The sequence below is a fragment of the Gopherus flavomarginatus genome, chromosome 12 (genome assembly GCF_025201925.1).
Source record: "Gopherus flavomarginatus isolate rGopFla2 chromosome 12, rGopFla2.mat.asm, whole genome shotgun sequence".
In the NCBI taxonomy this organism is placed as follows: Eukaryota; Metazoa; Chordata; order Testudines; family Testudinidae; genus Gopherus; species Gopherus flavomarginatus.
Genome location: NC_066628.1, coordinates 24,793,755 through 24,820,686, shown reverse-complemented (window position 1 = coordinate 24,820,686; position 26,932 = coordinate 24,793,755). Strand labels below are relative to the sequence as shown.

The 26,932-nt window shown below is 50.0% G+C and overlaps 1 pseudogene; it reads right to left on the bottom strand.

The window, feature by feature from the left end:
• LOC127032168 (zinc finger protein 420-like) overlaps positions 1–26,932 on the bottom strand; it is a 200,860-nt pseudogene that overhangs the window by 98,669 nt on the left and 75,259 nt on the right.

Below are 26,932 nucleotides of genomic sequence, written 5' to 3'. Positions count from 1 at the left end.
AAAGCTTTTGATACGGTCTCCCACAGTATTCTTGCCAGCAAGTTAAAGAAGTATGGGCTGGATGAATGGACTATAAGGTGGATAGAAAGCTGTCAGGCTCAATGGGCAGTGATCAAAGGCTCCATGTCTAGTTGGCAGCCGGTTTCAAGCGGAGTGCTCCAAGGGTCGGTCCTGGGGCCCATTTTGTTCAATATCTTCATTAATGATATGGAGGATGGTGAGGATTGCACCCTCAACAAGTTTGCAGATGACACTAAACTGAGAGGAGTGGTAGATACGCTGGAGGGTAGGGATAGAATACAGAGGGACCTAGACAAATTAGAGGACTGGGCCAAAAGAAACCTGATGAGGTTCAACAAGAACAAGTGCTGAGTCCTGCACTTGGGACGGAAGAATCCCATTCACTGTTACAGACTAGGGACCGAATGGCTAGGAAGCAGTTCTGCAGAAAAGGACCTAGGGGTTACAGTAGACGAGAAGCTGGCTATGAGTCAACAGTGTGCCCTTGTTGCCAAGAAGGCTAACGGCATTCTGGGCTGTATAAGTAGGGGCATTGCCAGCAGATCGAGGGATGTGATCATTCCTCTGTATTCGGCATTGGTGAAGCCTCATCTGGTGTACTGTGTCCAGTTTGGGGCCCGACACTACAAGAAGGATGTGGAAAAATTGGAAACAGTCCAGAAGAGGGCAACAAAAATGATTAGGGGTCTGAAGCGCATGACTAATAAGGAAAGGCTAAGGGAACTGGGCTTGTTTAGTCTGCAGAAGAGAAGACTGAGGGGGGATTTGATAGCTGCTTTTAAGTACCTGAACGGGGGTTCCAAAGAGGATGGATCTAGACTATTCTCAGTGGTAGCAGATGAGAGAACAAGGAGTAATGGTCTCAAGTTGCAGTGGGGGAGGTTTAGGCTGGATATTAGGAAAAAACTTTTTCACTAGGAGGGTGGTGAAGCACTGGAATGGGATAGCTAGGGAGGTGGTGGAATCTCCTTCCTTAGAGGTTTTTAAGGTCAGGCTTGACAAAGCCCTGGCTGGGATGATTTAGTTGGGGATTGGTCCTGCTTTGAGCAGTGGATTGGACTAGATGACCTCCTGAGGTCCCTTCTGTCATAAACAGATAACTAAGGGTTAATGTCTCTTTCACCTGAAGCACCTGACCAGAGGACCAATCAGAAAACCGGATTTTTTCAACTTTGGGTGGAGGGAATTGAGTGTCTGAGTCTTTTGTCGTCTGCCTGTTTTCTCTGAGCTTTGGAGAAGCAGTTTCTACCTTCTAGTCTTCTGTTTCTAAGTGTAAGGACAAAGAGATCAGATAGTAAGTTATATGGTTTCTTTTCTTTGGTATTTGCATGAATCTAAGTGCTGGAGTGCTTTGATTTGTATTCTTTTTGAATAAGGCTGTTTATTCAATATTATTTTAAGAAATTGCCCTGTATTGTATCATCTAAATACAGAGAGAACATTTGTATGTATTTTTCTTTCTTTTTATATAAAGCTTTCTTTTAAGACCTGTTGGAGTTTTTCTTTACTTCAGGGAAATTGAGTCTATACTCACCAGGGAATTGGTGGGAGGAAGAAATCAAGGGGAGATCTGTGTGTTGGATTGCTAGCCTGATTTTGTATTCCCTCTGGGGGAATAAGAAAGTACTTTTTGTTTCCAGGATTGGGAACAGAGAGGGAGATTCACTCTGTTTGGATTCACAGAGCTTGTGTCTGTGTATCTCTCCAGGAGCACCTGGAGGGGGGAAGGGAAAAAGGATTATTTCCCTTTCTTGTGAGACTCAAGGGATTTGGGTCTTGGGGTCCCCAGGGAAGGTTTTTCAGAGGGACCAGAGTGCCCCAAAACACTCTAATTTTTTGGGTGGTGGCAGCAGGTACCAGGTCCAAGCTGGTAACTAAGCTTGGAGGTTTTCATGCTAACCCCCATATTTTGGACGCTAAGGTCCAAATCTGGGACTAAGGTTATGATATGAGTGGCAGCCGGTGGGATATAGACAGAATCCAGAAGCCAGTAGAAATATTATATTTTTTTCTTCTCTGCTAAGGGCTTTTTAGCAGAGAGAAACAGTTGGTTTTAAAAGGGAACCAGAGAGAATTTTTTTTTTCTGCTCTCTCTGGCAGTTTGTGGCTTGCATAATAAGCAAGAAGCCATTACCAAACTGTTAAGGGTCTTTTGTCATGCAATAGCCCTCCCATTAGGAGGCAAGTACCAGCACTTATATGCATGCAAATAAAGTGGTTTTTCAGGTTTACTTAACATTGAAGATTAGCTAAAGGCACTGTTGCTAGGCAGACTTCAGGAGGCAACAGAGCCTGCAGTGCAGAAGATAAACACCGGAGGGCACCCCAACACAAGAAAACAGGAATCATGACTTCTAAGGCAAAAATTGAGGCCGAAGAGCAATTCAAAGAACCTGAACACAGGCGACAGATGGAGATGAAAGAAAAGGAAGAAAGCATGAAACTGGCAGCCTTCCAAAGAGAACAGGCAGCCCAAGAGGCAGCACACAAAAGAAAACTAGAAGAAGAAGAGGTGGCCCACCGCCGAGAAATGGAAAAACAACAAAAAGAAATGGAAAAACAACAAAAAGAGAATGAAGAGAAGGAAAAACAGAGAAAACATGAACTGGAGTTGGCAAAAGCTGGGCTGCATGTGCCAGCCAACCCTAACAACCCGGCGCCCATTATTGCTCCACAGCACAGGAAATTTCCCACCTACAAGGCAGGTGATGACACCGAGGCCTTCTTGGAAAATTTTGAAAGAGCCTGTCTTGGGTACAGCATTCCCGAAGACCAGTACATGGTAGAATTGAGGTCACAGCTCAGTGGACCTTTAGCAGAGGTGGCAGCTGAAATGCCTAAGCAGCAAATGAATGACTATAAACTTTTTCAAACCAAGGCCAGATACAGAATGGGGATAACCCCAGATCATGCCCGTCGGCGCTTCAGAACCCAAAAGTGGAAACCAGAGGTGTCATTTCCCAAACACGCCTACTACATTGCAAAAAACTATGAGGCCTGGATAACAGGAAACAACATCCAAACCTTGGAATAACTGAACCTCCTCATACAAATGGAGCAGTTCTTGGATGGTGTTCCTGAAGACATCACACGGTACATACAAGATGGAAATCCCAAAGATATCGCTGAGGCGGGGGAGATTGGAGCCAAATGGATGGAACTGGCAGAAAGCAAGAAAGCTACTGTCAAGGGGAACGATTACCCCAGGGGGCACACAGACCATAAACCCTACAACCGAGGACAGCCAAAGACCCCACATACCACCCAAGTAAAGCCACAGATACCCTACCCTTCAACCTCACCAGTCTCCAGTAACTCACCTCGGCCCAGTGACCCATCAGATGGAAGATGCTTTAAGTGTAATGAACTGGGACATATCAAGGCCAACTGTCCAAAGAACACCATGCGAGTGCAATTCATTACACCACCATCACACCAAATATCCCCAGGCCCAGATGCCTCTCAAATACCCTTGGAGCGAAGGGAAAATTTGAGAGTGGGCGGAAAGAAGGTTAATGCGTGGAGAGACACGGGGGCACAAGTGTCAGCTATCCACCAATCCTTCGTAGACCCCAAATTCATCAACCCAAAGGCCAAAGTTACAATTTACCCCTTCATGTCACAAGCTGTAGACTTGCCTACAGCTCAACTGCCTGTCCAGTACAAAGGCTGGTCAGGAATGTGGACTTTTGCAGTCTATGACAATTATCCTATCCCCATGCTACTGGGGGAAGACTTGGCCAACCAGGTGAGGCGGGCCAAGAGGGTGGGAATGGTTACCCGTAGCCAAACCAGGCAAGCTTCCAGACCCATTCCTGTTCCTGAGCCGTCCACAGAGGCCCCGTCTGTGTTACCAGAGACCCAGACAGAGGTAGTGGACCCGGATTCCATGCCTACCACTGAAACAGCCACAGCATCTCCAGTCCCAGGCCCGGAACTGGAACAGCAACCAGCACCAGCAAGTGCAACCACATCTTCAAACTCAACGCCAGAGGGCGCCAGCGAGCCACAACTGGCAGAAGCAACAGACAGCCATACCCAAAAGGCTCAGCCAGAGCCTGAAATACCCTCAGGTGCACCAGCGGAGAGCGGTTCACCAGTAACGGAAACAACCCCATCACCTACATCGCTTCCAGAGGGACCAAGCCCAAGTCCACAGTCTGAGGAAGAACTGGTGACCCCAGCCTCAAGGGAACAGTTCCAGACTGAGCAGGAAGCGGATGACAGCCTTCAGAAAGCTTGGGCGGCGGCACGGAGCACCCCACCGCCTCTCAGCTCTTCTAATCGATCCCGGTTTGTTATAGACCAAGGACTTTCATACAAGGAAATTCTTTCTGGTGGACACCGGGAAGAATGGCAGCCGCAAAAACAGTTGGTGGTTCCAACTAAGTACCGGGGGAAGCTCTTAAGCTTAGCCCATGATCATCCCAGTGGCCATGCTGGGGTGAACAGAACCAAGGACCGGTTGGGGAAGTCCTTCCACTGGGAGGGGATGGGCAAGGACGTTGCCAAGTATGTCCGGTCTTGTGAGGTATGCCAAAGAGTGGGAAAGCCTCAAGACCAGGTCAAGGCCCCTCTCCAGCCACTCCCCATAATTGAGGTCCCATTTCAGCGAGTAGCTGTGGATATTCTGGGCCCTTTCCCAAAAAAGACGCCCAGAGGAAAGCAGTACGTACTGACTTTAGTGGACTTTGCTACCCGATGGCCGGAAGCAGTAGCTCTAGGTAACACCCGGGCTAACACTGTGTGCCTGGCCTTAACAGACATCTTTGCCAGGGTAGGTTGGCCCTCCGACATCCTTACAGATTCAGGGTCTAATTTCCTGGCAGGGACCATGGAAAAACTGTGGGAAACTCATGGGGTGAATCACTTGGTTGCCACCCTGTACCACCATCAAACCAATGGCCTGGTGGAAAGGTTCAATGGAACTTTGGGGGCCATGATACGAAAATTCATCAACGAATTCTCCAATAATTGGGACCTAGTGTTGCAGCAGTTGCTGTTTGCCTACAGGGCTGTACCACATCCCAGTTTAGGGTTTTCACCATTTGAACTTGTGTATGGTCACGAGGTTAAGGGGCCATTACAGTTGGTGAAGCAGCAATGGGAGGGGTTTATGCCTTCTCCAGGAACTAACATTCTGGACTTTGTAAGCAACCTACAAAGCACCCTCCGACACTCTTTAGCCCTTGCTAAAGAGAACCTAAAGGATGCTCAAGAAGAGCAAAAGGCCTGGTATGACAGACATGCCAGAGATCGGTCCTTCAAGGTAGGAGACCAGGTTATGGTCTTGAAGGCGCAACAGGCCCATAAGATGGAAGCATCATGGGAAGGGCCATTCACGGTCCAAGAGCGCCTGGGAGCTGTAAACTACCTCATAGCATTTCCCAATTCCTCACTAAAGCCTAAAGTGTACCATGTTAATTCTCTCAAGCCTTTCTATTCCAGAGACTTACAGGTTTGTCAGTTTACAGTCCAGGGAGATGATGCTGAGTGGCCTGACGGTGTCTACTACGACGGAAAAAAAAGACGGTGGCGTGGAAGAGGTGAACCTCTCAACCACCCTGGAACGTCTGCAGCGGCAACAAATCAAGGAGCTGTGCACTAGCTTCGCCCCATTGTTCTCAGCCACCCCAGGACGGACTGAACGGGCATACCACTCCATTGATACAGGTAATGCTCACCCAATCAGAACCCCACCCTACCGAGTGTCTCCTCATGCCCAAGCTGCTATAGAACGGGAGATCCAGAACATGCTACAAATGGGTATAATCCGCCCATCTACCAGTGCATGGGCATCTCCAGTGGTTCTGGTACCCAAACCAGATGGGGAAATACGCTTTTGCGTGGACTACCGTAAGCTAAATGCTGTAACTCATCCGGACAACTATCCAATGCCACGTACCGATGAGCTATTGGAAAAGTTGGGACGTGCCCAGTTCATCTCTACAATAGACTTAACCAAGGGGTACTGGCAAGTACCGCTTGATGAACCTGCCAAGGAGAGGTCAGCATTCGTCACCCATGCGGGGGTGTATGAATTCAATGTCCTTCCTTTCGGCCTTCGAAATGCACCCGCCACCTTCCAGAGGCTGGTAGATGGTCTACTAGCTGGACTGGGAGAATTTGCAGTTGCCTACCTCGATGATGTGGCCATTTTTTCAGACTCCTGGCCCGAACACCTACTACACCTGGAAAAGGTCTTTGAGCGCATCAGGCAGGCAGGACTAACTGTTAAGGCCAAAAAGTGTCAAATAGGCCAAAACAGAGTGACTTACCTGGGGCACCAGGTGGGTCGAGGAACCATAAACCCCCTACAGGCCAAGGTGGATGCTATCCAAAAGTGGCCTGTCCCACGGTCCAAAAAGCAGGTCCAATCCTTCTTAGGCTTGGCCGGATACTACAGGCGATTTGTACCTGAGACTAGTGAGGAACCTTTAATAAGACTAGTGAGGAACCTTGCGATGATGGAGGGATGATAAACGGGAATGTGGATATGGAAGTGGATATTACTGCAACTGAGGTAGAGGCCGTACTTGAACAGCTCGATGGGTCGAAGTCAGAGGGCCCGGACAATCTCCACCCGAGGATATTAAAGGAACTGGCGCGTGAAATTGCGAGCCCGTTAGCGAGAATTTTTAAGCGATCGATAATCTCGGGTGTTGTGCCGTATGACTGGAGGATTGCTAATGTAGTTCCTATTTTTAAGAAAGGGAAAAAGAGTGATCCGGGTAATTATAGGCCTGTTAGCTTGACGTCTGTAGTATGTAAGGTCTTGGAAAAAATTTTAAGAGAGAAAGTAGTTAAGGACATAGAGGTCAATGGTAATTGTGACGAATTGCAACACGGATTTACTAAAGGTAGATCGTGCCAAACCAATCTGATCTCCTTCTTTGAGAAGGTGACGGATTACTTAGATAAAGGAAATGCGGTAGATATAATTTACCTAGATTTCAGTAAGGCGTTCGACACGGTTCCGCACGGGGAGCTGTTAGTTAAATTGGAAAAGCTGGGAGTGAATATGAAAGTTGTAAGGTGGATAAGGAACTGGTTAAAGGGGAGACTCCAGAGGGTCGTATTGAAAGGTGAACTGTCGGACTGGAAGGAGGTCACCAGTGGAGTCCCTCAAGGATCGGTTTTGGGACCGATCTTATTTAACCTTTTTATTACTGACCTTGGCACAAAGAGCGGGAATGTGCTAATAAAGTTCGCGGATGACACGAAGCTGGGGGGTATTGCTAACACGGAGAAGGACAGGGATGCTATTCAAGAAGATCTGAACCACCTTGTAAACTGGAGTAATAGAAATAGGATGAAATACAATAGTGAAAAGTGCAAGGTCATGCATTTAGGAACTAATAATAAGAATTTTGGATATACGTTGGGGGCGCATCAGTTGGAAGCGACGGAAGAAGAGAAGGACCTTGGGGTACTGGTTGATAGCAGGATGACTATGAGTCGCCAATGTGATACGGCTGTTAAAAAAGCAAATGCGATTTTGGGATGCATCAGGCGGGGTATTTCCTGCAAGGATAAGGAGGTGTTAGTACCGTTGTATACGGCGTTGGTGAGACCCCATCTGGAATACTGTGTGCAGTTCTGGTGTCCCATGTTCAAGAAGGATGAATTCAAACTGGAACAGGTTCAGAGACGGGCTACGAGGATGATCCGAGGAATGGAAAAACTGCCTTATGAAAGGAGACTCAAAGAGCTTGGCTTGTTTAGCCTGGCCAAAAGAAGGCTGAGGGGGGATATGCTCGCCCTATATAAATATATCAAGGGGGTTAACGTTAGGGAGGGAGAGGAATTATTTAAGTTTAGTACTAATGTAACCACGAGGACGAATGGGTATAAACTGGATATTAGGAAGTTTAGGCTTGAAATTAGACGAAGGTTTCTGACCATTAGGGGAGTGAAGTTCTGGAATAGCCTTCCGAGGGAAGTAGTAGGGGCAAAAGACTTTCCTGGCTTTAAGACAAAGCTTGATAAGTATATGGAGGGGATGTTATGATAGGATCGTTAATTTGGGCAATTGATCTTGAACTACCACCAGACAGGTCTGCTCAATGGTCTGCGGGGAGATGTTGCATGCGATGGGTACTGAGTTGCTGCGGAGAACTCCTTCTTGGGTGCTGGCTGGTGACTCTTGCCCACATGCTCAGGGTTTAGCTGATCGCCATATTTGGGGTCGGGAAGGAATTTTCCTCCAGGGCGGATTGGAAGGTGCCCTGGAGGTTTTTCGCCTTCCCCTGCAGCGTGGGGCACGGGTCGCTTGCTGGTGGTGTCTCTGCAGCTTGAGGTCTTCAAACCATTTTTGAGGATTTCAAAAACTCAATCCTGGGATAGGGGTTGTATAAAATTGGATGGGTGGGGTTCTGTGGCCTGCCTTGTGCAGGAGGTCAGACTAGATGATCAGATTGGTCCCTTCTGACCTATGAGTCTATGAGTCTATGAGTCTATGAGTACCACACTACAGCCAAATTGCTGCCCCACTGACCGACCTGACCAAAAAGACCCAGCCAAATGCAGTTAAGTGGACTGATGAGTGTCAAAAGGCCTTTACCCAACTTAAGGCAACGCTCATGTCTGACCCTGTGCTCAGGGCCCCGGACTTTGACAAGCCATTCCTAGTAACCACGGATGCATCTGAGCGTGGTATAGGAGCAGTGCTCATGCAGGAAGCAACAGATCACAACTTCCATCCTGTCGTGTTTCTCAGCAAGAAACTGTCTGAGAGGGAAAGTCACTGGTCAGTCAGTGAAAAAGAATGCTATGCCATTGTGTACGCCCTGGAAAAGCTACGCCCATATGTTTGGGGACGGCGGTTCCAACTACAAACTGACCATGCTGCACTAAAGTGGCTTCATACTGCCAAGGGGAACAAGAAGAAACTTCTTCGTTGGAGTTTAGCTCTCCAAGATTTTGATTTTGAAATTCAACACATCACAGGAGCTTCTAATAAAGTTGCTGATGCACTCTCCCGTGAGAGTTTCCCAGAATTCAGTAGTTAAAAAGTGTTCTTAAAATGTAGAAGTCTGTTAGTTATATACTTAGTAATATATGTAAAGGTGCATGTGTTGTAGTAATCTGTTTATTTTAAAGTTTTAGAAGGAAATCGCCGCCAGTGAGCTTCCCCACTGTCTGCAATTTGGGGGGCGTGTCATAAACAGATAGCTAAGGGTTAATGTCTCTTTCACCTGAAGCACCTGACCAGAGGACCAATCAGAAAACCGGATTTTTTCAACTTTGGGTGGAGGGAATTGAGTGTCTGAGTCTTTTGTCGTCTGCCTGTTTTCTCTGAGCTTTGGAGAAGCAGTTTCTACCTTCTAGTCTTCTGTTTCTAAGTGTAAGGACAAAGAGATCAGATAGTAAGTTATATGGTTTCTTTTCTTTGGTATTTGCATGAATCTAAGTGCTGGAGTGCTTTGATTTGTATTCTTTTTGAATAAGGCTGTTTATTCAATATTATTTTAAGAAATTGCCCTGTATTGTATCATCTAAATACAGAGAGAACATTTGTATGTATTTTTCTTTCTTTTTATATAAAGCTTTCTTTTAAGACCTGTTGGAGTTTTTCTTTACTTCAGGGAAATTGAGTCTATACTCACCAGGGAATTGGTGGGAGGAAGAAATCAAGGGGAGATCTGTGTGTTGGATTGCTAGCCTGATTTTGTATTCCCTCTGGGGGAATAAGAAAGTACTTTTTGTTTCCAGGATTGGGAACAGAGAGGGAGATTCACTCTGTTTGGATTCACAGAGCTTGTGTCTGTGTATCTCTCCAGGAGCACCTGGAGGGGGGAAGGGAAAAAGGATTATTTCCCTTTCTTGTGAGACTCAAGGGATTTGGGTCTTGGGGTCCCCAGGGAAGGTTTTTCAGAGGGACCAGAGTGCCCCAAAACACTCTAATTTTTTGGGTGGTGGCAGCAGGTACCAGGTCCAAGCTGGTAACTAAGCTTGGAGGTTTTCATGCTAACCCCCATATTTTGGACGCTAAGGTCCAAATCTGGGACTAAGGTTATGATACCTTCCAACCCTAATATTCTATGATTATATGATTAGATGCTCTAATGGTCTCTTCTGGCCATAAAGTCGACTAATTTCTGAAAAACGGAGCGTAGCATTGGGAGCAGCATCTGATGTTTTACTGTCTAGATGGCTTGCTGCCTAGAACGAACACTCCTTGAGTGGGGTGATCCACAGGGAGTAGCTCAAACTTCCAAAGTGCCTGGCCTGGGGCAGGACATTAGCACAGCAAGGGAGGGGTGTGACAGTGACATCACAAAGGGCTTTTGCAGGACCTCAGACTATTGGTCAAAGGTGGTGGGGAGGTGGTGACCTCACAGAGAGATGCTGACATCATCCAGGCAGGACAGGGGCGAGGGGCCAGGGAAACCTCAGAGACCCCTGTGGCTTTGCATCAGCAAGTCTCCTTCTCCAGGTCTCTCCTTGAGGACTGATAGAGCATTCGGGTTCACGGATGTGAGCGCCAGGAGGAACCTCTTTCGAGTTTTCTCCTTCCCTTTCAGTGATTTTACTAGAAAACAGCCTTCCCTGTTTAGAAGGTAAGAGCCTCCTGGAGATTTGAAACCTGTTCAGTCTGATCCATCTGGTGAGAGTTGAATTCTAGACATGGAAAACATGAGCTTAAGGAGGCAGAATTTTATTGCGCACCTGGGATTTTGTCCCTTAGAATCAGTGGGGACATAAGGGTTTGTCCTTTTTGTTTCAGCTTTTCCTCCATCCATCCTTCCCTCCTTTCTCTTCTTCTCTTGCTTCTTTTGTCCTTTTTTCTATTCCCCTCCCAACACCAGCAGGTGTGCTTGTGTGTGTGTGTGTGTGTTGCGGGGGAGTGCTCTGCAGCTCCCACTGTGAGAGATCCACCCAAAAATGTGGGACTGAAATAGTGCTTGGGCAGTGATCCCCAGCAGTCACCTGGACCATCTTTTGGGCTCTCTGGTAAGAATCCTCAGCCTCCCATCCTCAGTCTCTACCCGGATTGGCTGAGCAGGGGGTTATTGACAGGGAGGAGACTCTGATCCTTGTTGTTCTCTTTTAAGACCAAGGAAATAAGTCAGAACCAGTTCTATGTTTGACAAATTTTGCTGCTTCTCTGCATTAATGGTCTCTGAGCAATTCATGATTCTCTCTAACATTGCAGTTCTCCTCAAATACTTGCTGAATAATTACTGTGCAGTGTTGTTGGTCTGGAGCTCATCTGAGAGCACTTTATTCAGGTAATTCAATGTCTGAAATTCAAGATCCGATGGTTAGTTTGAAAATCAGGTCTCTTGGATCCTATTCCCAACTCTACCTCTGACTGGCTATGTGATCTAAGACAAGTCAATTCTCCTTTCTCAGCCTTAGCGTCTCCCTCTTTCAAGTAGGGATAATAATGATCCACTCTTACCTACCTCATGGTGGGTGGAGGATGTGGATCCATTGGAGAGTGTCACTAGGAGTAGTGCATAATATGAGGTGTCCTATCATGTTTACTCAGAGCAGATTATGACATAATAGATTAGCTGAAACAGTCTTTTTTATTTGTATTTTTTTATTTTGGAATTGTTAAGAGCAGCAACGACTTAGCTCAGACTGAAGCATCTTATCTAATTTTCAAGAGCTAAGTGTCTCCTCTTTGTGTGTGACGACACAATTTAACACACTGTGACAAACAGGAGATGCTTTTGTTTTGCAACAAAATCTTTTTGCAAAGAACTTCCATCTCACTTGTTATGATTCTGAGAAACAAACTGGTTTAGTCTGAATGGGATTTTCGGACAGAAACGGTTGGAATGAAATTTTCCCACCATCTCAATTCCTGAGCTCTGTCCCTGCCTCTGGGGGGATTTGTTGTCTGTTAGAACAGGAGTCAGGACTGGTGGCTTCTCTTTCTGGCTCTGCCACTGCCTTGCTGTGTAGGCCCGTGGATAGGTCACCTCCCTTCTCTGTACCTCAGGCTCCTCCCATTTGTCCAATGGGAACAGGGACAGTTCTCGAAATCCGGACAGTTGTGAGCCTGAGTGAGAGAAGGGGCATTAAAGCCCTCTGTGAAGAAGAAAGGGGAGTTTCACAGTGTTTTAGCACCAAGGAATTCTAAAGTTTGCTAAAGTGTCTAGTCTGTGGAAACAAGAAATGGTCGGGGCCAAACTTTTTAACCATTGCCTTTTTAAAGCCCATTCAAGGATGTGAGTCCCTATCTTTTAGGTACCTGGGGTTCTTTGCCAGCAGGAGAGAAGAGGTTCCTGCCTCTGTTTTTGTGGCCTTAATAAACCAGGTGTTGTGCCCCAGTTCTCGTCTGAGATCCCTGAAAAAGAACATCTTCCCATCCATGAACAAGACAGGACCTATCTTTCAAAGGGGAACAAAGAGACCCCTGGGACTTACAGACTAGCTAGCCTGACTGCCATAGCTGGAGAGATACTGGAATACATTCTTAAACACTCAGTTTGTCAGCAGCACCTACAGGATAATTTGGTTCTTACGACTAGTGAGCATGGATTTGTCAAGAACAAATCATTCCAAACCAATCCTCTTTCCTTCTTTGGCAGGGTTCCGGGCCTGTTGGAAGTGGGTAAACAGTAGATGGGATCTAGCTTGGAGTTACTAAGGCTTTTGACGCAGTCCCTTAGGACATTCTCACAAGCAAACAAGGGAAATGCAGTCCAGCTGCAATCAGTGTAATGTGGGTGCAGAGCTGGTTGAAAGCCCAGACTCCAGGAGCCCTTGTCCATGTTTGGCTGTCCAACGGAGAGGGTGTACCTAGTGGGTCTGGCAGGGATCAGTCCGGAGTCCGGTACTATTCAATATTTTCATGAATGATTTGGAAAATGCAGTGGAGACCATGCTTTTAAAATTTGCAACTGACACCAAGCACTTTGGAGCACAGGATTGAAATTCAAAATGCCCTTAACAAATTGGAGACTTAGTCTTCTTGAGCCAAATTCCATGGCTGGGCCCCTCTCTCTAGACTGGGCTGAAGTGAAACCCCAGAGCCAAACACTCCTCCTGGGCAGTGCGCTCCTCCCTTGAATGGTCAGATGCTGCTTAGCACTGTCAGAGCAGCTTTTGCTGGGAGATTCTCCCAGCACTTTCCAATAGCGGGAAAGTATGAAATCCCCATTTGACTGCTGGGGACAGAGCCCTAGAGGGGGGAGCAACTTGCCCAAAGTCCCCCAGGAAAAGGAAAAGAACCAGCAGTGGAACCAATAGGAAACCCAGCAATGGAACTCAGGAGTCCTGGGGGTGTGCTAGGGTGACCAGATGTCCCGATTTTATAGGGACAGTCCAAATTTTGGGGTCTTTTTCTTATCTAGAATTCTATTACCTCCCACCTCCTATCCCAATTTTTCACACTTGCTGTCTGGTCACCCTAGGGTGTGCACATGTGTGGGTCCCAGCTGCTCCCTGTCCCCCCTCATTGAAGCAGATGTTCAGGGTTACTGCCCTGGGAACTGCAGGGCACCAGTGGACATGGAATTGGCTGGAGGTAGGGTCTGGCTGCAGGCAGGGCAAGGGGTGCAGGGCTGGCTGGCTTCACGCAGGGGGGTGCATCAGGGTTGGCTGGAGACAGGGCAGGGGGTGCGGGGGTGGCTGCAGACAGGGGGTGCAGGGCGGGTGCAAGCTGAGGGTGTGTGGGGGCTGGCTGGCTTTGGGCAGGGCCATAGGGGGGTGCAGCAGGAGTTGGCTGGAGACAGGGCAGGGGGTATGTCAGGGGCTGGCTGTGGGGCTGGCTGCAGGCAGAGCAGGGAGGATGCGGCTGGTGCGGGCAGGGTAAAAGGTGCAGGACTGGCTGTGGGCAGGGCATGAGGCAGGGCCGGTGCAAGGATGTTTCACGCCCTAGGCGAAACTTCCACCTTGCGCCATCTCCCCCCGCGCCCCCACCCTGAGGCGCCCCACCCGTGGCAGCTCCTCCCCTCTACCCTGAGGTGCCCCTCTAGTGGCAACTCCCCCGCTCTGCCCTGCTGCACTCCCTTCGCCCCAGCTCATCCCTGCTCCGAGCACGAGCACCCCGAGCACACCGTGGCCGCTTCACTTCTCCCACGTCCCAGGCTTGTGGCGCCTAAGCCTGCCAGGCAGTCAAGTACCCTCCTCTGAGCTACAGCAGCCCTGACAGTTGACAATAGAGGCACCTTAACCCCTGAATTCCTTCAATGTGTCCCTTTCCGGGGTCCAGCTCCGATCACCAGATACTCGGGGTATGTCTATACCACCTGCAGAATTGGTGGGCAGCGATCGATCCAGCGGGGGTCGATATATCGCGTCTAGTGTAGATGCAACACATCGAGTGCTCTCCCCTCACCTGCTGTACTCCAGCTCGGTGAGAGAAGCAGGCAGAGTCTACCGGGAGCTGCAGCGGTCGACGCACCGCGACTGTGACATTATAAGTATAATCTAATATCTCATTGAAAGGTGACAGGGCCAGAAAGAGTTAATTAACTCACCTCACCGACTGACCTGACCCGTGGGTGAACCTTAAGGACTGGTTAGCAAGATATGTAAATGAACAGACCTTTGAAATGCAAGTCTGCAGTGTTAGAGGTAGAACGGGAGATGTTTGCTCAGGTCTTGTGATGTAAGCAAACAAGTCTTGTCTATTGCTATAGTTTTAATTCAAAGAGCAAAAAAGGAATATTAACGTTTATGATGATACTTGAGTGAAATAGTATTATTGTCTCTGTGTTTCTTTGAAGGTTGTGGTAACCTGTATTTGAAATGTTTAATGAATAAATTACCCTGTACTAATTGCCAGGATGTTTGGAAGGAGAGTTAAGCCTATTGTTTTCTCAGGCCGAAAGGCTGCTGGAAATGTATAAGAACCCTGGGACACGATCCTTCTTCATCTCAGATCTGCTTTGGGTTTCAAGAGGGGGAAACCTTAAGCCACAAGGATTGAGATCCCCAGTCATTGACTGGAGCCACCCTGAATATGGACATTGGACTATAACCTATGGACTATTTCTAAAAGGACTTTTGGCTACTACAAGCTCACCTCTACTATGTATCTGAACCTCAAGAATTGAATTCAAGTCTATATGTCTATTAATCTTTTAACCAACACTCTCTCTCTTTTCTTTTCTAATACATTTTAGCTTAGTTAATAAGAATTGGCTATAGCATGTATTTTAGGTAAGATCTAAGTTATAATTGAACCTGGGTATGTGGATGATCCTTTGGGATTGGAAGAATCTTTTCTTTTATATGATGAAGTAAGATTTTCAGGAATCATCATCATATCTGACAGGTGTGTCTGGACGGAGGCCTGAGGCTGGGTACTTTAAGGGAACTGCGTGATTTAAACTTCTAAGTAACCAGTGAGGTACTACAGAAGCTGTTTTGTGCTGACTTGGTTAGTCTAAGTATTGAAATAACACCAGCATTTGGGATTTGTCTGCCCTGTTTTGTTTGCAGTTCACACTGATTGAGTGACCTGAGCCGGCTCCCACAGGCAGCACTGTCACACCTACATCCAGGCTGTAGGGGTCCGGGGGATCTTAGGGGCTTTGGGTGCACAGATACCTACGTCCAGGCCGTAGGGGTCCCTAGGGGGCTTAGAGAGTTTTGAGGGGGACACAGATACCAATCTCCAGGCTCTAGGGGTCCCAGCGGGGCTTAGGTGGTTTGTGGGGGGCACATATTACTATATCCAGGCTGTAGTGGTACCAGGGGGGCTTAGGAGGTTAGTGGGGGGTATAGATACCTACGTCCAGGCTGGAGGCATCCTGGGAGTCTTAGGGGTATGGGTGGGCACAGATACGTATGTCCAGGCTGTATTGGTCCCAGGAGGGGTTAGAGATTTCGTGAGGGGCACAGATATCTACGTCCAGATTGTAGATGTCCCAGGGGGAGTTAGGGGGCTTGTGGGAATACAAATACCTATGTCCAGGCTGTAGGGGTTCCTGGGAGGTTAGGGGGTTTCTGAGGGGCACATATACCTATGTGCACACTGGAGTGTCCCAGGGGGCTTATGGAGTCTATATGGGGTACAGATACCAATGTCCTGGCTGTATAGGTCCCTGGGGGGTTTAGGGGGTTTGTGGGGGGCACAGATACCTAAGTTCAGGCTGGAGGGGTCTCTGGGGGCTTAGGTGTTTGGTGGGAGGCACAGATACCTACGTCCAGGCTGCAGGGGTCCCGGAGGGGCTTAGGGTCTTTCACGGAGTGTGGGGGAGTCCGGCCCTGCACCCCTCTTCCTGGGACACACAGTGACTCTCAGCCAGCCAGTAAAACAGAAAGTTTATTGGACAACAGGAGCGAAGGATACAACAGAGCTTGGAGGCACAAGCAGGACCCCGCAATCGAGTCCTTCTTGGGGTTCAGGAAACTTAGTTCCCAGTTTGGGATTCCCTGAATTCCAACCACCCAGACCAAAACTGAAACTGAACTAACCCAACTCCCTCCAGCCGGCCCCTTCCTGTGTCCAGCTTCCCGGGCAAAGGTGCTGACCCCTCCCCCGCTGCGTGGCTCAGGTTACAGGCTGAGCAGGTGTCTGGTCCTAAAGTCACCCCCTGCTCTCCCATCCCCCACACAGACAGTCCCTACTCCATCACAGTAATGCCCAGAGCATTTCCCGCGTGGAGCAACAGTGACACCGTGTGGCCATGCAGGGTAATGCACAGAGCATTTCCCACATTGAGCAACGGTGACACCGTGTGGCCACGAAGGGTAATGCACAGAGCATTTCTCCCATAGAGGAACAGTGTCACCGTGTGGCCATGCAGGGTAATGCACAGAGCATCACACCTATGTAGAGGCTGTACAGATCCCTGGGGGGCTTAGGGGTTGTGGGGGGCACAGATAGCTACGTCCAAGCTGGAGGCATTCCGGTGGGGATTAGGGGCTTCATGGGGGGCACAAATATCTATGTCCGGGCTGGAGAGGTCCCTGGACGGCTTAGGGGGTTGTGGTGAGCACAGATACATACGTCCAGACTGTAGTGGTCCCTGGGGGGTTAGGGAGTTGATGAGGGGCACAGAAACCTACGTATGGTCTGGAGGGGTCCCTGGGGGACTTAAGGGCTTGTGGTTGCGCAGATACCTACATCCCGGTTGGAGGGGGCCCTGGGGAGCTTAGGGGGTTTGTGTGGCATACACATAGCTACAACCGGGCTGGTGGGGGCCCTATGGGTCTTAGGCGGCTTTTGGGGGGCAGAGATACCTATGTCCAGGCTGGAGAAGTCCTGAGGAGGGCTTATGGGGTTCCTGGAGGTCACAAATATCTACATCGAGGCTGGAGAGGTTCTGGGGGTATTAGAGAGTTGTGGGGAGGCACAGATACCTATATCGAGGATGTAGGGGTCCTGGGGTTGCTTTGGTGCATTTTGGGGTACAGATACCTACGTCCAGGCTATAGGGATCCTGGGGGGGCTTAGGGCTTTGTGAGAGGCACAGCTACATTCATCCAGACAAGCGGGGTCCTGGGGGCTTTAGGAGGTTCATGTTGGGCACAGACACCTGTGTCTAGGTTAGAGGGGTTCCGGGGGTCTTAGGGGGGTTGTGGAGAGCTCAGATAACTATGTTGAGGCTGGAAGGGTCCCATCGTGGCCTAGGGGGTTTGTGGGGTGCACAGATACCTGCGTCTAGGCTGGAGGGGTTTCGAGAGTCTTAGGAGGGTTGTGGGGGCACAGATACCTATGTCCATGCTGGAGTGGTCCCGTCATGGCTTAGGGGATTCGTGGGGTCAGAGATACCTATGTCTAGGCTGGAGGGGTCCCGGGGGGGATTAGGTGTGTTGAGGGGGAACAGATACCTACGTCCCGATGGTAGGGGGCCCTGGGTAGCTTAGGCGGTTTGTGGATGTCACAGATACAAACATCCATGCTGTAGGGGTCCCGAGGGTCTTTGTGGGGCTCTGGGGGTCACAGATACTTACCTACAGTCTGGAGGGGTCCTGTGGGTCTTAGGGGGTGTGTGGGGCATACAGATGCCTACATCTGGGCTTGTGGGTTCCCTGGGGGGCTTAGAGGTTTGTGGGGAGCACAGATACCTTTATCCAGGCTAGATGGATCCCGGTGGGATTAGGGGGTGGTAGGGGGCACAGATACCTATGTAAGCAGAAGCAGGATTAACTCTACCCTGACATCTGGTGGTGAATTATGGCAAGTGTGGAAAAGAATGTCAGGGGCTGATCGTGTTTGCATAGGCACACCCACCCCGCCTGACATGGCCATGGCAGCCTGGGATGGTTGCTTTGGCAGCTGTGGTATCCCCAGTTTATTTTTGTTGCGGCGTGAGATGTGGAGTGTTGTCACCCTGATTGTGTGGATGAGGAACTGTGAAACTGCTTTGAGACAGGGATTCTCACCATCAATTGAGTGGCACTCGCTAGACAAGGGAGTGGGCTCGTGGGGTGAGCCAGAAACACTGATTACAACTTCTTCTCTTTTAACAGTTGAATAGCAGAGCTGATTTTTGATTCTCTTAAGAACTGGAGTTCTAGGTTTCTGAGCAGAAATTACTAAAGAGCTGTGCTAGCTAGTGGGGGAGTTTGAAGCTGTATTGTGAAGAGGAACAGTTTGTGGGATGGGTGGAGTTGCCCAGGGAGTGAGGTGAGCTGAACAGTTTTTGGAGACAGCTGGAGCAGATCTCAGGTCTGCTGGTGGAGCAGAGCAGCTGGTGGACTAGCTGAGCAGTTTGAGGGGAAGGCAGAAGCAGAACCCACAGAGAGGCAGGGCAGTTGGTAGTGGATCGGGTAAGGTGCCCCTTTCTACCCAGGCTGGCAGGGGGAAAAACTCTGCAGATAGATTCTTGAACTTTGGGGCTGCGGGACTGTGGGTGATTTTGGGGTTGCTGGACTCTTGAAACATTTGAAGTATTGGACTTTGGAGTCTTGGAGTGATTTGGGGATTGCTGGACTCAAGAGCCCAGAGAAAAGGACACAGCCTAGTTGAAGTGTTTTCCCAATTTAATGCTGTGTTGTTTATCTCATGTTATTAAATGTTTTCTGCTACACCCAAACTCTGTGTTTGCAAGAGGGGAAGTATTACCTCTTTGAGGCACCTAGGGGTGCGTATGTAGAATTTTCCCATGTCACTGGGTGGGGGCTCGAGCTGGTTTGCATTACGTTGTAGGGAAGGGACCCCTATGTATTGAACCCAGTCCTTGCTGCTATCAGTTCAGCCTGGCAGAAGGGTTCCACCTACGTCCAGGCTGGAGGGGTCCCTGGGGGGCTTAGGGGGTTCGTGGGGGGCACAGATATCTAGGTCTAGGCTGTAGGGGTCCCGGGGGGGCTCAGGAGTTTGGTGGGGGGCACAGATACCTACGTCCAGGCTGCAGGGATCCCAGAGGGGCTTAGGGGGTGTCACGGAGTGTGATGGAATCCGGCCCTGCACCCCTCTTCCTGGGACACACAGTGACTCAACCAGCCAGTAAAACAGAAGGTTTTTTTGGCCAGCAGGAATGAAGGATACAGCAAGGCTTTTGGGCACAACCAGGACCCCTCAATCGAGTCCTTCTGGGGGTTCAGGAAGCTTAGTTCCCAGTTTGGGATTCCCTGAATTCCAACTACCCAGCTCCAAACCAAAACTGAACCAACTCCCTCCAGCCGGCCCCTTCCTGTGTCCAGCTTCCTGGGCAAATGTGCTGACCCCCTCCCCCAGCCTAGCTCGAATTACAGGCTTAGGTCCTGTCCCTCACCTAAAGTCATCCCCTGCTCTCCCATCCCCCACACAGACAGTCCCTTCTCCATCACAGTAATGCCCAGAGCATTTCCCGCATGGAGCAACAGTGACACCGTGTGGCCACGCAGGGTAATGCCCAGAGCATGACACCTACGTAGATGCTGTAGAGATCCCTGGGGGGGCTTAGGGGTCATGGGAGGTATAGATAGCTACGTCCAGGATGGAGGCATTCTGGGGGGCTTAAGGGGGTTCGTGTGGTCACAGATACCTATGTCCAGGTTGGTCGGGACTCTGGGGGAGTTAGGGGGGTTGTGGGGGGCATAGGTACTTGCATTCAGGCTGTAGAGGCCCTGGTGGGGATTAGGGGCTTTGTGGAGGACACCAATACCTACGTCCGGGCTGGAGGGGTCCCTGGACGGCTTAGGGGGTTGTGGTGAGCACACTGATCCCTGGGGGTTTAGGGACTTGGTGAGGGACACAGATACCTATGTATGTCCTGGAGGGGTCCCTGGGGGAGCTTAGTGGTATTGTAGAGGACACAGATACCTACATCCAGGCTATAGGGATTCTAGGGGGGCTTACGGCATCGGGGGGCATAGATACCTACATCCAGGCTGGAGGGGTCCCGGGGGACTTAGGGGGGTTGTGGGGGGCACAGCTATGTACGTCCAGCCTGGAGAGGTTCCGGGGAGGATTAGAGGTTTTTGTGGACAGCAGAGATACCTATCTCCAGGCTCTAGGGGTCCCTGGGGGGCTTAGGGTTTTTTTGGGGAGGCACAGATATCTATGTCCAGGTTGGAGTGGTTCCTGGGGGGTTTAGGGGGTTCCTGGGGGGCACAGATACCTAGATCCATGCTGTAGGGGTCCCCGGGTGGATTAGAGGTTTTCTGGGGGGCACAGATACATACGTCTAGGCTGTAGGGGTCTCTGGGAGGCTTAGGGGGTTTGTGGGGGGAAGAGATACCTAAGTCCAGGCAATAGGGCTTCCAGGGGGAATTAGTGTGTTGGGGAGTTACAGATACTTAGATCCAGGCTGGAGGGTTCCCAGCGGGGTGGGGGGGGAGCTTAGGCCGTTTGTGTTGGGCAAAGATACCTACCTCCAGGCTGGAGGGGTGTCTCAGCACTTAGGGGTTGTGGGGGGCACAGATACCTCCGTCCAGGCTGGAGGGTCCCTGGGGGGCTTAGCGGGTTTGTGGGGGGCACAGATACCTAAGTCCAGGCTGGAGGTATCCAGGGGGGCTTATGGGGTTCAGGGGGCACAGATACTTATCTCTAGGCTGTAGGGGTCCCTGGTGGGCTTAGGGGGTTTTGGGAGGCCCCAGATACCTAAATCTATGCTGTAGGCGTCCCTACAGGTGCTTATGGGTTTGTGGGGTGCACAGATACTTATGTCCAGGCTGGAGGGGGCAGGGGTGGTTGGGGTTTCATGGGGGGCACAGATATGAACCTCCAGGCTGTAAGAGTCCTAGGGGGGCTGTGGGGGTACAGATACCTACATCTAGGCTGGAGGGGTCCTGGGGGGTATAGGGGGTTTGTGGGGGGCACAGGTACCTAGGTCCAGGCTGTCGGTGTCCCGAGGAGATTAGGCGGTTCACTGGGGGCTCAGATACATCCAGGCTGGATGTGTCCCGAGGAGTTTAGGGGGTTCGTGCTCAGACAGCTGTGTCCAGGGAGTAGGGATCCCTGGGGGCTTAGGAGGTTCATGGGGGTCACAGATAGTTACGTCCAGGCTGAAGGGGTCGCTGGGACGTTTAGGGGGGTTGTGGGAGCACAGATACCTACATCCAGGCTAAAGGGGTAATGGGGGTGCTTAGGGGATCGGAGCGGACACAGATACCTACGTCCAGGGTCTAGGGGTCCCGAGGGGATTGGGGGTTGAGGGGGGAACAGATACCTACGTCCTATCTGGAGGGGTCATGGGTGGTTCAGGAGGTTCCTTGGAGTCACAGATACCTACGTCCAGGCTGTAGGGGTTCCTGGGGCATTCAGGGATTTCTGGGGGTCACAGATACCTATGTGCAGACTAGAGGGGTCTCAGAGGGCTTAGGAGAATTATGGGGGGCACAGATACCAACTTACTGGCTGTAAAGATCCCTGGGGGGCTTTGCGGGTTCATGGGGGGCACAGATACCTATGTCCAGGCTGTAGGGGTTCCCGTGGGGATTAGGGGGTTTATGAGGGGCACAGATACCAATGTCCTGGCAGTAGATGTTCCTGGGGCACATAGAGGGGCTGTGGTCGCACATAACCCTACATCCAGGCTGTCGGGGTCCCGGGGGGGCCCTGGCCAAATTGGGTCCCCCTGGAAAAGTCTTCCTCACAGGTGGCCCCAGGGCTGGAGGCGCTCCCACTCCCTTCTATTGCCCAGGGGCTGCAGCAGGGGCACAGAGCTTCTCTGGTCTCAGGGCCACAGCAGGGCAGGGGTAAAGGAGTGATAGGGTGGGGCCAGTGGGGGAAGGGGTGGAACAGAGGTGACAGTGGATGGGGCCATGGGTGGAAGGTGTGGAAAGGGGCGGAGCCACAGACAGAACAGGTGGGGCATGGTTCTGGTGCTGGGGCCCCCGCACTTGTTCTCCCTTTCCCTGGGCTTTGGCATCACTAGCCCCTGCTTAGAGAGTAGGGTTCATTGGTCCCCATAATGTGGGGCATGACTCCCAGGGGGACACATAGGAAGATTCATGGGGGCACCTCAGAGCCTGAGTCAGCCCCCATGGAGGGCAGGGAGGAAGCACCACTCAGCCCCACTCTGTCCCAGCTCTTCCCCAACCCCACCCTCAGCCTGAGACTCTGGCTCCCAGCCCGGCATCGATCCCTTTACCCCTGTCCGCACCCCTCTCCCCAGCAAGCAACAGCCCCACTCCCAGCCCCGGTTCTCGACCGTGGCTTCCAACGGCCACAGCCATCGCTAAGAGGCCACAATGTGAAATGTTTGGGGACCACTGTTTTAGGGTGACATCCTCAATCACTTCTCTGCAGTCCAATAAAAGCTATTCCTCATCCACCTACCCCTCCATCAGGACGCACTAGGTATGTTCTACTGCCCTTCACTCATACAGGAAGGAGAATAATATTTCATTCCACTCAATCCTAAAGTGATTTGTAACCCACCACCATCCCAAACTGGTCATTTTGGGGAAGCGGCCCCATCATGCTGCATAGCTAGGCAAAGTAGGTGTGTCTATGCAAACACGGTCTGTTCCTGAAGTCTTTCCCCCAGTTCCTCACTAGATGTGAGGGGGGAGCTCATTCAGACCCTGCTTACGTTTAGTATTTAAAAACTCCTTAGTGTCCCTATCTCTGCCGGCCTTAGATTTCTCTTCCTGTTCATTTCCTGACAGCTCAGATGAAGTGGCTGAGTGGTTAAGGTGATGGACTGCTAATCCATTGTGCTCTGTACGCATGGGTTTGAATTCCATTCTCATCAGAGGCATTTGGTCTTCACCCTCTTTTATAGACAACCATCTCACCCTTTGGTACAATAACAGCTCTAGCAATGTTGCTTCCTGCAAACAAAAACCTTCTGAGAAACTCAGACCCCCACCCCATTGCTTTAAATAAAATGTCTAAATCCCACATTTCTAAAAGAAGTTTTTCTCTAGTCCTGTATTTCTTAGCTTTTCTCTCAAAAGGGAACATCCTCATAATCTCCCCCAAACACCCTGGGACCTCCCCAAATTATTAAAATACCCCCATCCTGAGCAAGGCCACAACAGTGAACCAGAGCTAGTGTCTAGGCCAAGCTGTTCTGAAGGAGGCAACTCAAACATTTTCTCCCTGCTTCCCTTGGCAAAGTCTGACTGGGAAAAGAAAATCCCCAAACTGAAAATTTTCTGCTGAAAAACCAATACTAGTCTGTTTGAGGACTTTGATTTGAATGTATTATTATTATTCTCTTCTGGTTTCTGAATCAGTTTTGTCATCCAGGTGTGTTTCCAGCTGTTGAGTTGTGGAGGAGAGAGGCCAAGTCATGATGTCTCTACCCTTCTTTCATAGTTTCTTCCAACTTTCTAGAAAGCTCCTTTGCTAGGACGTGAGTCAAGCAGTGCCCAGTGTCGCTGTGTTATCTCGGAGAAGTCTGCATTGTACACGGTTCCTGGTATAGTCCTTGGGAGTGTGGATCCCTTTAATGGGCCAGCAGCGAGTCTGGCTCCTCCATTGTCACACCTGAAAGGCTGGTGGTGGGCATTTCCCAATCTCATAACATATCTCAGTAACACACACAGAGCAAACTTCATAACTTCCTAACCAATGCTACACACACAGTCCAACACAATATTAATGTTCAACAGATCAAGACTTTTGAAATGATACCTCACCAGGCAGACTTTGTACAAACCGTATCATCATTATACGAGAGTGGTGAATATGGGGCTTCCAGGTGCTGCTCTGAGCATAGCATGCCACACCTGGACTGACATTGCAGTGGAGACGTACCCGTAGAGTCCATCTCTCCTAGGATAAAGATGGCAGCATGGCTGGCCTGGGTCATCTGACTTGGGCCCATGGAGCTGTTGGTGTCACCAGGTATAAATCTAGGTAACTCGGGAAAGTGGTAAATCACAAGTGTCAATGAAGCCCTCCTTTGTAGGCCTTAGTGAACCATTGTTCCTCCATGTTCAACACTTTGTGTAACCTAGTGTAACCTAATGTACTAATAGTTACAAAAATGTAATGTCAGCAGTTAGTTTTTGGTTGTAACAGCCAGTTCTCTGCTGTAATACATTGAAGCTAGGCTGAAGCAAGTTTCAAGGCCACTTTTAGATACAGCATACATGTCTCTGCAGCAGAAAGGGGGAGAGGGAGGGGGAAAACAAAGAAGTGTGTGAGAAGAGAATGCTGCAGCTGGACAGAAGAGGGAGGGGAAACGTGGAATTGCTAGTCAGCAAGAAAAGTTCTCATGAATATAAAGGAACAGACTGCTTGTTTTAATCGTGCTTGATTTGAGTCAGTCTCCCTGCACCGCTTTGAGATCTCAAATAAACTTGGTTTGCTTCTCCACCCTGGTTTATTGTTTACCTGGTTCATGGTTTATTGCATGTTTATTGGCGCAGCACACCGGGCGACGGACCCCTCACACCCCCCGCTGTTGCTTGGCCTCAGGCAGTTATCTGCCGGCAACAGTTCTTGGCGCCCAATGGTGGGCATTGAGGCTAAAATTAGCCTTGCCCGGATCCCTCCTGGTGGTCAATGGATTGCAGCGATGCCCAGCGGGCACCGGTGACTTCATTGGGGGCCTCGGCGGAGACGCGGTGTGAGCGACCCCAGAGGGCACAACGGTGCAACGCGCTCAAGTAGTGGAGAAGCAGTTGTGGGCGACAGTGAGGAACCGGTCCCTTGGATAAGGTAGGAACAGTCCAGTAGTGTGGACTTAGGCCCGAGGCTGGGGACGTCCAGTCTTTGTAATTCCCATTAGACAATAGAGCGTCATATAATGGGTCAAGGACATGGTATGGGGCGCCAGGTACGGTGTACACCATTAGAATGCATTCTGGTGGATTGGAAGGTGTTTGGCTCAGATCCAATGACTAAGAATAACTTTAAAAGGTTCTGTACAGTAGACTGGCCTCAATACCAACTAGAGAGCCAGGAGAGGTGGCCACCAGAAGAATCATTTAATTACAATACGATCCTTCAGCTAATCCTGTTTTGTCAGCGAACAGGTAAATGGAATAAACATCTGTATGCGCAATTGCTTATGGCCTTATGGCATAGGACTGATATTTTGCAACAGTGTAATTTGACTCCGACAGGTTCAGTAGTCACTAATGTTAGTCCTCAGAGCCCTCCTACAGTTGTAATGGCAGATTCGGTGTCCCCTTCAGCTTTAACACCCCCACCATATAAAGAGCAGGTGCCCCAGGCCCCAGAGATTGCTCCCTCTGTGGGATTCTATCCGTTGATTACCGAGACCAGGATAGCCAGCCAAGGAGCAGAAGGGCGCCCGGCCACTACTATGCAAGTTTACACCCATGTGCCTTTTAATGCAGTGGAGCTAGCAGCCTTTATGACACAGGCTGGGGAATTCTCAATGAATCTCAGTTTTTGAGGGATGTCTGGCTAGCCACAAGCCTGACTGGGACGATTGCCAGATCCTTATGAGGACCCTGTTGTCTGAGGTGGAGTGGAATCAGGTTATGTCCAAGGCAAGGGAGGAGGCACAGCGGAGATATGACGTGAATCCAGATACTGTCCTTGTCCCCGGGAACCAGGTTCCCCTGGCTGACCCCAGGTGGAATCCTAATGATGAGCAGCACCTCAACCGCCTCACCTCCTATAAGGAGCTGCTTTTGTACGGACTCCAACACTTGGCTGTCCGACACAACAACGGGGCAAAACCATATGAGATAATACAGGAGCCAAAGGAAAATCCGGTTTCCTTTTTGCAGCACATCCGAGAAACTATTTGGCAGAATACAAATGCAAACCCCGATGACCAGGCCACTGAGGCAGTTATAAAAGGTATCTTTACCAGTCGCGCAGCCCTTGATATTAAAAGGAAATTGCAGAAAAAGGAGGATTTAATGGGCATGACCATGGCACAGATTCTGGAAACTGCAAATAAGGCTTATAGCCTGAGAGAGGGAGAAAAGGAGAAAAAGCAAGTGAAAATGATGGTAGTGGCAGTGCAAGCTGGCAGGGAAAGGCCCCAGGAAGGTGGAAGGGGCCGGGGAGTAAGGGGCCATGGGCGTGGATGCCCTGACCCGCAGGAGAAGCGCCTGGGTTGCAACCAGTGTGCTATCTGCCAGCAAGAGGGCACTGGAAAAATGAATGCACCCAAAGGGAGCGTACCCTTATGATGGCTGCGGAGGAGCAAGACTAGGGGTATCAGGGGAGACGGACCATCCTGCCCCCGGAACCCCGAGTAAAAATGCGGGTAGGAAATTCGGAAATAGACTTTTTAGTAGACTCTGGGGCAACACGCACCGCTGTAAATCAACCCCTTCAGCTGCCTGTGGCAGACTCTCTCACTGTGGTGGGTGCCACAGGAAAAGGAACCAAGTGTTCAGCGTATGCCCCAGCGGAATGTGCTTTGGGAAACAGAACTATATCTCGCAAGCTGGTTCACCTTCCCGATTGCCCAACACCCCTGCTAGGACGGGACCTGCTTTGTTGCTTAGGTGCCACCTTGCATTTTACTCAAGAAGAACTAACCCTTACCTTACCCCCCAAGAATGCATGGATCATGACCCTTGCAGCTGAGCCCTCAGCTATGCAAGCCCCAGAGTGGAGCCAGTGGGAAGACCAGATATACCCCCTAATATGGGCATCAGGGGTCCTGGGAAAAGCCACACACCA